General features: G+C 30.7%; 1 long non-coding RNA gene across 2 annotated transcripts; it reads right to left on the reverse strand.

The window, feature by feature from the left end:
• Positions 1–885: 885 nt before the first annotated feature.
• Positions 886–3705, reverse strand: LOC141708657 (uncharacterized). Of its 2 annotated transcripts, none has more exons than XR_012569572.1 (4): positions 3406–3705; positions 2908–3025; positions 2092–2237; positions 886–1376 (listed from the first exon to the last, which is right to left on the reverse strand). It is a non-coding gene; the product is annotated as an uncharacterized LOC141708657 (long non-coding RNA). The 2 variants fall into 2 exon arrangements; XR_012569571.1 differs by having other exon boundaries at positions 2092–2240.
• Between the last annotated feature and the right edge of the window lie 8586 nt (positions 3706–12291).

A 12291-nucleotide genomic window follows, 5' to 3' on the forward strand; every position in this document is an offset into this window, starting at 1 on the left:
AATGAAAAATGAGAGAGTAGAGGGAGAGAGAGTAGTCGATGAAAAAGGTAGAGGGAAAAGGGGTATTTGTTTGCTTAAGGAAGGGGGAAACAAAATTTTTGGTTAAGGGGGGAATTGTTTTGGTCTATTAATGGGGGAAAGAACGAAGCGGGTGTTTTTTATTTTTTTTAAAAATGATTATATACATCGTTTGGTTAAGATACTGATGTTTTACAACACCTTTAACATCAGTTTTGATGCAACCGATATTAAAACAGCTTTTAACATCAGTGACATTTCTAACCGATGTCTAAGGGGTGATGTCGTAGGAACTATTTCTAGTAGTGTATGCTCAATTATGATGTGTGGAGTCTCATCTTTAGAGTGCATGAACTCTACCCAATTGTATCTTGATAAATCATCCACCATCACAAGTGCATATTTGTTCCTTGAAATTTATAAGACATTTACCGGCCCAAACAAGTCTACGCCAATAATGGCTTTCTGCAACATTCCAAATAAGTTTCCAGAGGCCCAATAAATGTTACAAAAGATTAAAAAAAATTAACGGCAACACTTTTCTGATGTTAGTATTTTCCATGTTGCCTTAGGGTTTAAAGGCAACATTTTCTCATTTAGGGCAACACCAACAATTATGTTGCTAAAAAATGTGATTTTGCAAAAAAAATGGGCCCACATGACATGTGGATTGTCACGTGGGCAACCACGTAGCTGGACACGTGGCTTGACACGTGGAGAGGTGGGTCCTGCTGACGAGGGGCCGCATGACCGCATGGACTGCCACGTTAGCTTGTGGGACCCACATAGCCACGTCATCATGTGAGTGGGTGTTACAAAAGGCAAAAGATATAATTAGATATAGATATCTCAATCAATGCTACAAAATCAGTAACAACATTTCATAGATGGATTCTTCAGTGCACGATAGAACTTTTCTTTACCAAATAATATATTCATTCACACAATACAAGAAATTTGTAGTACAGAAAATGTGCACCATTTTTCACAAGAACTGTGCAGACATGATTATATAGTTTTCACAACAATTATATAAACAAAATTATGCACAAAGAACCCGAGCTTGAAATTTGAAACACCTACAACGTACAACTTTTAAATTATCGAAATCATATTTCTTAACAACCAACTGTTAATTCAGCATGCGGCATCATCTCTGGATTGGAGGAGTTCATACATGAGTCATTGTCTTGAACAAGATTCTCTTCAGTTCCAACATCTGAACAATCCTTTTCTCCGGAGGGGTTGGAGGGCTGTTTATTGCTTTCTTCGATAAGTAATGCTCGATCTTTCTCATTTGTAGGCTTCTGTGTTCATCTGGGTTCCTTGGGTTTTCTAGTTAATCCAAAAGCAGCAGCCTACGGATATTGGGACTCAATTAGAAACCACAAGCAAGAAAAAAGAACGCTCGATGATCAAGATAATCATGCTCGCTTTCCATCTAAAACAGATTACATGGGTAAAAAATTAAAACTAAAAATTTAAATTGTGACTCTGTGAGTTTATAGACACATTGAAACTCAAATCCAATATCAACAGCATTGAAACATATATATACTGTACAGATCATCTACATACTATAATTGTCGAAAAATACGAATTTAATTCAATAAGCACATAAACAAATACAAGCTGAAATGATCCAAACGTGCAGGGAAAGTCCAGATGACTAAGAAGAGACATCTTTGTAACACTGTATAAGCACTTAGAATTTGTCCAGTTCTCAACAAGTAGGGAGTATATTTACAGTAGAAACAGAAGGGCTCAATTTAGGTAACTAGGGAGTATAATCTAAAAGTCTAAGCAAGTCTAACATACATTTTGTCATCAAAGTTGCAGTAAAGTTGCAGAGCAAGAAAATTTCTGATATTACCAGAAAGCATACAATAATTCTAGCTGCCTGAGCCTCATATATACTAGCTAGTATTACCAGTTCTGATTTCAAGTGATGTTTAAAAGAAAGCATCAAGCTAATTAGGTTACAAACTGCCCCAAATATAGTTTTGAAATCTCAATTAACATAATTCAGCTATTATTTATGTAAACAAGAAAGAAAAATAAGACGATAGATACCATGGCTAGTAAAAAGATTTGGTGCTGCTTTCCCTCGATTCCATGGCCAGTAAAAAGATTTCTGATATCACCGAGCGCACGTCGATTCCTCCCTTCAACAGCCTCCATGTTCTTCTACCTTATGGCTGCTCCTTCTCCTAATGCATCTGCTGCAACACATTACAAATCAGCACCAGATAATAAAACCCCCAAAAAAGCAAAACCAAAAACTAAAGTGTAATGCACACAGAAGTCCTAAAAAATCAAATAAAGATTTAATCTTTAATACAACCAATAACTCAAATTTGTAGCTAAGATTTAATTAAACTTTTTGTACAGACTAAGTAATATTATTGAGCGCAGCAGGCAATAAAGTCATACTGAACAGAGATTTTAACTTTTAAAGCATACACAACAGAGCAAGGATGGTGTGATCTACTTGTTATGCAGTTAGTAAGTTATCAACGCCATCACAAGCCAATTGACAGCAGCAATGATGATAATACAAATCCATTTCCTACCTTTAAAATCCTAAAACTGATATCAACTTATACACAAGATATACATAAATTATATCAAAATTGACCATGCCTACTGTTACTAATGAATTCAGAATAACAAATTATACACAAGATATCAAATTCCAAAGCAACACACATTTTCTACACAATATATATTACACAATTACCTATTTTTACGGGACAAAGTACTAAAGCAAACCAAACATCCCAATTCCCCACATAAGATTGTTTCTTTAACCACCAACATTGCAATAAAAATAACAAAAAAATAAGCACAAGAACACAACATAAAAGGGTGTAAACAAGAAACATATACCAACAAAGTACGACCAACTAACAGGAGGATCAGGAGCTTCCTGGTTCAAATATCGAAACCTCTTAGGCATAGTATCATTCCCCTAGCTTCAATTTCACCTTCATCACCACTCTTTGTTCTACATCATATACAATCAGCAGCATTTTAATCAACCAGAAAAAATACACCAATGTTCTGTCGTTTAATTAACGGGAATATACTATGACGCTTAACATCAAATATACAGGGGAATAATGCTAAATGTATAAAAAACGGAGAGACTGCGAATATACATAATTACAACTTAAAATATCATGTACAAAGGGTTATATCAACAACAATAAGTATTGAACACTAATTAATGATATAGCTTCGGGCAAAATTTCTCAGAGTAATTGTATCAAACACATAGACCCATCCACATTAATCGAAAACCTTGCTTTCGCAATTCGATGTTCGAAAGAGAAAAACCTCAAATTGGACAGCATCATCGATATAGAAGAAGTGTATGGATGTTACCTGAGTCCTGAGAAAGAAAATGAGTTAGCGAGATCCTCTGTACTTGGGGTTAAACACAACCGAGCAGAAGAGTTTTCTGTTGAACACAGTGGTATGCATCTCCTTCCCTCTAATCTAACTGAATTAGCTCTTTACAATCCAATGATCATTAGAAAGAATATTGTTCCCAGTTGTACCGTTATAATTAGGAATAAACAAAAACCGAATCATAAAATTGCACCAAAGAAATCTCGATTTTAGTAAAAAGATAAGGGAAGATTCATAGGAAAAGGGGAAGAACTGATACGAGACGAGAGACAGTAACAGATGAGCGGAGAAAAAAAAGGTAAAGGACATGAGTTTATATAAATCAACGGTCAGGATTTACCAAAATTGTTTTTTTTAAACCGATTAAACGGTCTAGATTAAAATTGAAAGTGGTGATCCACGTGATGCATTCTCCGGCCAATACTTTTCTGCCACATAGCAATCAAGTGGATGATTTTCTATTTTTTATTTACTGAATTAAATACTAATTAAAAATCAATATAAAATAACTAAAAAACTTTAAAAATTCCACAAAAATTACTATACACTCAAACAATTGTCACCCAACTTATTATTGTGTGTTTAGAAACTTATCACTCAACTATAATTTTTTTTTGTTTTACTCACTAATGTTAGGTTCGGATTTTTTTTAGTCACTAACGTTAGGTTCGGATTTGATTATTAGTATTTTGTTAATTTTCTATAGCATTATTAAAATATAGTGATAATCAGTACAAAAAGTGTCATATGTGTCTTATAAGAAAACTTATATGTGTCTGAATTTGCTAGATGCATATGGAGGAGTCGTATAATGTATGAATTATATACGTATGTTATAGGAAGAACACATATTGTTTTAAAAATCTGATCAGAACAGATGTATATACATTGTAAACAGACGCATAAAATCAGTTCATATACGTCTTTTACTTTTTAGGTGGAGTACTAACTTCAATACCAAAATTATTAGGAAGAGGCATCCCAATCCGTACTAAAATTATTGGGAAATAAAAATAAATAAAAAATTCAATATAATCAAATTAGCAAACTGATCATAAAGTACTAAAAACATTAAAAAATTAAATATCAATATTTTAGAAAACGACACTTTCAAAAATCAAATGAAATCACTAATCACAACCCCTTCATGCAACTTTTACCGACCAAAAATTAAAACTATAAACCCATCTACTCTCTGTGAAACAGGTATATATAAACACAAAAATAAAATAATGTTGTAATGATATGAATTTGGTATTAAATCAAACAACTCTCACAAGATATTTTTCTTACAAACATAGTTTTATAACTTATTTTTAAGTTTTTTTGTATATAAAAATTTAAATATTAAATTATCATTCAGAAGAAAAAAATCAATATATATCTAATTCCTCAAGTAACCCATGTTCACAATTACTAACTATACCCCTTGATTAAGCCATGATTAAGATATCCACAATTATGAAATGGGTCATTTTAGTCTTTTCAAAACTAATTTTTCCATCCTGCCAGCTAAGCTGATGTTAAGTAAGTGTCATGAAATGCATGATTTAAAAAAAATCAATTTTAAGTTTAAAAAATTAGTGGCAGTTTATTAAGGGAGCAAAAGCAAAGTAAACTTTTATATACAAGTAAAAAAAAATGCCTTAACTACAATTTTATTTAAAAATTGATTAAGCCCATTTATGATATTCACAAAAATGAAGTTAACGTTAATAAAGAAATTTATTCACCGGATAAATTTATATTTTTCATATATAAGAATAATAATAATAAAGGTCTTAAGTTTGTACACAAAATATACGAATAATCATATATTGATTTAATTTATATGCACGCAATATCAAAATTTAAATGTGACCGAGTTATAACTTCGTCGTACAAATTAATAATAATATTTATTTTAAAAACTTTTTTTAATGGTTATTAAATATTTAGGCAATTTATAAAAAATCGATTTTAAGTTTAAAAAATTAATGACAATTTATCCCGAGAGAGCAAAAGCAAAAGTGAACTTTTATATTTAGCTAAAAAATATGGCGTAACTACAATTTTTATCCAGAATTTATTAAAAAAATTGAATAGGCCTAATTATGATATTCACAAAAATGAAGTTAACGATGACAAATAAATTTATTAACCGGATACATATTTTAATATGCATAATTATGAATAATGTGTGTATGTGTTACGCATACCATTAAAAAAGCATGGTCTCCGAACCTTTTTTCTATTACAATTATATATGTAGATGTAAATACAAATATATATAGAATTAGAGCTAAAAAGTAAATATAAAATATAAACTGATATGTGTAAATGTAAATATAGAATATAAAATATAGAGTAATTGCTGTGCAACTAAAAGTTGTGTAGGCCACATATTGATATATCAAAGAAATACCCTTGATACTGCCATATTTCTCATGTCCATATAACAATGGAAATGTTTAAATTCCCTTACGTATCTCATACTTTTTTAAACTTAGGTTCAACCCTGAATCAAAATATTGAATATCTTAAAGGTGGTGGCAAAATGAGAGCTCCCTTACATTTTAACTTAGAGTAGACATATCCGGCTGCCTTGATATCAAATGGTTAAGCACTTTTCATGTTGAGGCATAATTTTCAAAGATCTTATGTGTTTACAAGTATAACTATCAAGTAAATTTATAATATTTGATGTTGCTAGGAAAGTACAGATAGGGTTGTTACTCATGTCTGTTTTGTCTAGAAAAAGTTACTCACTTATAACACTAAATTTTATTTACTCATAATTTTAAATTTTGACAGTTATCTTGAAATTGCTAATAAAATGTCCTTTTTTAAAAAATGTTACCTTATCCTACAAGTAGAAATTTACGTTTTTAAATTAAAAAAAAACAAATTTAGTCAATATTTAAATATAGAAAAAAGAACATAAATGTAGCCCGGTTTCATGCAAAACTTTAATTTTTCTAAAAAATCTGGATTTCATGTTAAAAAGTTTCAAATAAATAATTTATTCAGCTTCTACTTTTATTATAAATAATTCAATAACAAATCTTTTTTATTTTAAAGGTGCTCAAAATAACTTAAATAAGTTTCCATAAAAAATTAGAACTCTTATTTTATCTCACTACATGCATCTCACACTAAATTCCATTTTATGTAAAAATAGATAAACATAAAAACTTACATTTTAAGAATATATATTACTAAATTCTACTTTTTTTGATATTATATCTCTTGATAAAATATTACTAATAAAATATGTCATCTGCACGTGTACAGTATTTTTGTTTTCCAAAAAAAATGTGTACTCTACAACATGTAAATAAATTAAATTAGCATAGATAAGGTAAGTAACGGAAGAGAAATACGGAAGAGAAATACTTAGTATATAATAATGATTAACTATATTTTATATATTGTTTCATCGTCCAAAACGTTTCATGTTTTCGACCATGTTCTCGAGCCTCTAACCATGTTCAGGGAAGATTAAAACTATCCTCGGGAATGTGAAACTTTTATGGGAAGTATATATTTTATTGAAAAATAAATCATATATAGATATATGTACCTGACAACCTACAATAGGCAGGAGAACATTCATGTTGTAGGTCTAGAACAACTTTTATGGGTACGTCTTGAAAAATCAAGAGAAAACTTCAAATATTTTGAATATCACTTTTTTCTAAGAAAAGTTTTACATTCCTAGAATAATCTAGAATGTTTAAGGTCATGTGTATATATAACTGGAGTTGGATGACTACACTTAACTTAATTAAAACTCTACTGCAAACATATCAACCTTTCTAATGATGTATGATCGTCTTGCTACCTTAAATAAATCAAAAATAACATGGCGGATCAAAATTAGAGTGATGCAAATGTGGCCTACTCAAAGTAATCTTAACAAAAATTTAAGTGGATTTAATCTTATACTCTGCAATGAGGATGTAAGTCTTTTCTCTTTTATTTTTTAAGTTGCAGTATGTGAGGCATATAAATTGAAAAAGAAAATAATACTATTATCTATGATGTGAACACCTGTTTTTTCCTTTTTTTCAGGAGCATCTTATCCATGCCTTTATTTTTCGTGATCAATGGAAAAAAATTGAAGAAACTGTAACAATGAAGGAGGGAAGTATATATGTTATTTCACAGTTTAGTGTGAAGGAGGCCTATGGTAAACTAAAACCTGTGTTCTCTAAATATAGTATAAGTTTTTTGGATACAACAACTATTGCCTAGGTAAAAGAAGATGATTACATGATTCCAATGTACAAAATCCAATTTGTTGTTCTTGAGGACCTCCATCAATATGTGAAAGAAACATCCAAAAATGAGAAAGAAGAATTGCCTGAATTTGCTATAGGTATGACTCTTATTTAGACAAAATTTTCATCCTTTTCATCTTTTACCCCTGACTTTATTCATGTTAGCTCATTATATTATTGCATGTGTTTCTTAAAAATATTTTAATTCAGATATAATAGGAGCAGTTGAAGAAATGGAACCAGTGAAAAAAACATCAACAAAAATTGGATTAAGAGACGTATTTAGATTCAAAGTTACAGATGGAAGGTAAATTACAAAAAATATATTTGTATATTGCATTTTTTATTTAGAAAAAGTAATATGTTCATCTCTTTTCTTTTAGAATTTCACATAGGGTAACGGTGTGGGGTGATGATGTTATTTATCTATGTAAGAAACTTGAAAAAGAAGAGGCTAAGACTACTGTAATTATTTTGACAAACACAAAGTTGTTCAAATCAAATGGTAAGTTTGATTGAAACTACTTTCTCCAATCCAGATTGGGTTTGATTTAAGATTATGTTAACTTCTTTATGTTGTTTGTATAATTATATTCATATAGTATGACTTACGTATTTATAGTGCAATATTATACAAAAATTAATTGATAAGTGTGAGGACCAAGGGCATTATGGTTAATTTAATTTCGAGATATAAGTAGTGCCGGTGAACCCATGCAACAGAGGGTATTCCATATTAGCATCATTATGCAAGGGGCTGCTAAAGAATTGATATTAATATTTTGAATAAAAATTAGTTGCATCAGTCCTAACTCCACCACAATGATTGGTATAAAAATTTTAAATTTTAGATGTTGATTATATTGAATTAGTAATATTCATTTTAGAAGTGAAAATTTAAATAGCATAAAAATGTGTAATTTACAATAATTTTTTAAATCAAAAGTGCGTGTAACACGGGCAATAATGCTTGTTTAAAATAATTCACGAAACTACATCTTTTAGGAGTCTTAAAATGCTGGTCAAACTCTCATTACCAAGGTAAAAGTGGAAAAATGACAAAAATAGCCGATTTTTGAAAAAATTTAACAAAAATAGCCATTCTGAAAAAAGTGGCCAATTTTGGCCGATTGAATACTCCACTGTCAATTGGGTATCCCAATTTGTATAAGATACTCCACTGGTAGTTTAGTATTTCATATATGGGATACTCCAATTCCAGTTGGGTATCTTATATAAAGTGGATACTCCATTGACAGTTGGGTATCCCATCGGCCAAAATTGGTTAACTTTTAAGAAATTGGTTATTTTTGTCAATTTTGTGTAAAAATAGGCTAAATTTGTCCTTCACCCGGTAAAAGTCTTGGGGACATACGAAGTACTATATATAAAGATATAGACATATATCAAATTATTAAAATATTACAAATGACAACTATATTTTAATAATGCTACAAAACATTGACATAATGCTAATAATCAAATACGAACCTAACGTTAGTGACTAAAAACAAATATAAACATAACATTAGTGAGCAAAAGAAAAAAAATAATAGTTGAATGGTAAGTTCCTAAAAACACGATAAGTTGGGTGACGAAAAAAATCCATTTTCCCTATTTTTATAATGCTACAAAATATTGACATAATGCTAATAATCAAATACGAACCTAACGTTAGTGACTAAAAACAAATATGAACATAACATTAGTGAGCAAAAGAAAAAAATAATAGTTGAATGGTAAGTTCCTAAAAACACGATAAGTTGGGTGACGAAAAAATCAATTTTCCCAATAAAAAATATAATTTTTATTTTTCCCCATTTATTCGATATCTATAAAAAAATATGATATATAATTAAAATATTTAGAGAATAAATTATATATTAATTATAAATAGTTCACTCTATTTTTAAAAAATCGATAGTTCATTCGGGACAATAGCGCATACAGGGGTTAGTCTATTCTGACTACTTTGACTGCTATATTATCTCACAAAATAAATATAAAAAATCCTAATATTCATGGTACACCTCTAAATCGATAGTTTCTAACATCCGTATGGACGGATCGTCGAAATTTTAATTTAAAAGAATCGATACTTCGTTCGGGACAATAGCGTATACAGGGCATAGTCTGTTCAGACTGCTTTGACTGCTATATTATCTCACAAAATAAATAAATAAAATCATAATAATGATGGTACACCCCTAAAATCGATAGTTTATAACATCCGTACGGACAGATCGTCAAAAGTTTAATTTAAAAGAATTGATACTTCATTCGGGACAGTAGCGCATATAGGGCATAGTCTATTTTGACTGCTTTGACAGCTATTTTATCTCACAAAATAAATATATAAAATCCTAATAATGATGGTACACCCTAAAATCGATAGTTTCTAACATCAGTACGGATGGATCGTCGAAATTTTAATTTAAAATAATCGATACTTCATTCGGGACGCATACAGGGCATAGTCCATTCTGACTGTTTTGACTGCTTTATTATTTCACAAAATAAATAAATAAAATCCTAATAATGATGGTACAACCCTAAAATCGATAGTTTCCAACATCTGTACGGACGGATCGTCGAAATTTTAATTTAAAATAATCGATACTTCATTCGGGACGCATACAGGGCATAGTCTATTCTAATAGCTCTGACTGCTGTGACTACTATATTATCTCACCAAATAAATAAATAAAATCCCAATAATGATGGTACACCCCTAAAATCGATAGTTTCTAACATCCGTACGAACGGATCGTCGAAATTTTAATTTAAAATAATCGATACTTCATTCGGGACGCATACAGGGCATAGTCTATTATGACTGCTTTGACTGCTGTATTATCTCACAAAATTAATAAATAAAATCCTAATAATGATGTTATACCCCTGAAATCGATAGTTTCTAACATTCGTACGGACGGATCGTCGAAATTTTAATTTAAAATAATCGATACTTCATTCGGGACGCATACAGGGCATAGTCTATTCTAACTGCTTTGACTGCTATATTTTCTCACAAAATAAATAAATAAAATCCTAATAATGATGTTACATCCCTAAAATCGATAGTTTATAACATCTGTATGGACGGATCATCGAAATTTTAATTTAAAAGAATCGATACTTCATTCGGGACAGTTGCGCATACAGGGCATAGTATATTCTGACTGCTTTGACTGCTATATTATCTCCCAAAATAAATAAATAAAATCCTAATGATGGTACACCCTTAAAATCGATAGTTTCTAACATCCGTATGGATGGATCGTCGAAATTTTAATTTAAAGAATCGATACTTCATTCGAGAGAATAGCACATACAGGGCATCGTCTATCTGACTGCTTTTACTGCTATATCATCTCACAAAATAAATAAATAAAATCCTGATAATGATGGTGTTAGATATGAATACAACACAGAGGGGGGGTGAATGTGTTTTGGCTTAAATGTTTACATTTTGATCGACTTTGGGTTTAGCAGTTGGTTGTTATCAATGATTCTGTAGAATAGATGTTAAACATAAATAACAATGCAAATATGTAAAACAAAGATCTTTAAAACTCACTTAATTTTATATTAAAAATCAAGCAGTATTTTGCTACAAAATCTCTAAGTTCTTGGTTTAGAACTTAGCTTCTTTCTTGAGAGATAATACAATTTCTAATCTGAATTCTTACAACTGACTAAGGACCAGTGTTAACTTTATAACTCAGTTAACTGATGGTTTACACAGTGTGTAATAAGACATGCTATTAGCTTTTCTAAACTGTCACTTGTCATTTCTATTTATAGAAAAACAGATCTTCCATTTCTGGCTTAGCATATCTTTAGCATCCCGTGTTCACTTTAATCTTCCTTTGTTAGTTAATCTTTACCATTAATCTTGCACATCTCTCAAGCTGCTTTTTGTAGACTTGTCAATCCAGCTGTATGAATTGTTTGTTGATTTGCAACCTTGGATATTGAACTGTTCTGCAATTCTGTACTTAGAGAAATTTCTTTACTTCGAGATCTCCAATTAAGCTGTAGAGAACTCGACATCTCGATAGGCATGTTGGCTTGTCGATATCTCTGAAACTTCATTGTTGACTTGACTTATCGACAACTCTGAGTTCTTTAGTGAATTTTGGTTTATCTATAACTCAGAGTTCTCTAATGGACTTTGGCTTATCGATAACTCAGAGTTCTCTAATGGACTTTGGCTTATCGATAACTCAGAGTTCTCTAATGAATGTATACTTGTCGATATCTCTGAGTTCTCGAATGGGTATCTGACTTGTCGATATCTCCAATAGCATTTCCTGAGTTCTCGATAGATAATTCCTGAGTTCTCGAATGGGTATCTGACTTGTCAATATCTCCAATAGCATTTCCTGAGTTCTCGATAGACAATTCCTGAGTTCTCGATAGGTCTTTCTGAGTTCTCGAATGACTTCTCTATAACACTAATTCTGTGACTTGTAGAGATCTCGACTTAGAATGTTTTTCACCAAACAAAATTATTCAACTCCAAGCTTCTTCATAATTCTTCTGAGGCATGACCTTCTTGATCTTCTTCCAGATAGAATTCTTAGGCTTGACA

Source organism: Apium graveolens, chromosome 2 (genome assembly GCF_009905375.1).
Source record: "Apium graveolens cultivar Ventura chromosome 2, ASM990537v1, whole genome shotgun sequence".
NCBI classification, from domain to species: Eukaryota; Viridiplantae; Streptophyta; class Magnoliopsida; order Apiales; family Apiaceae; genus Apium; species Apium graveolens.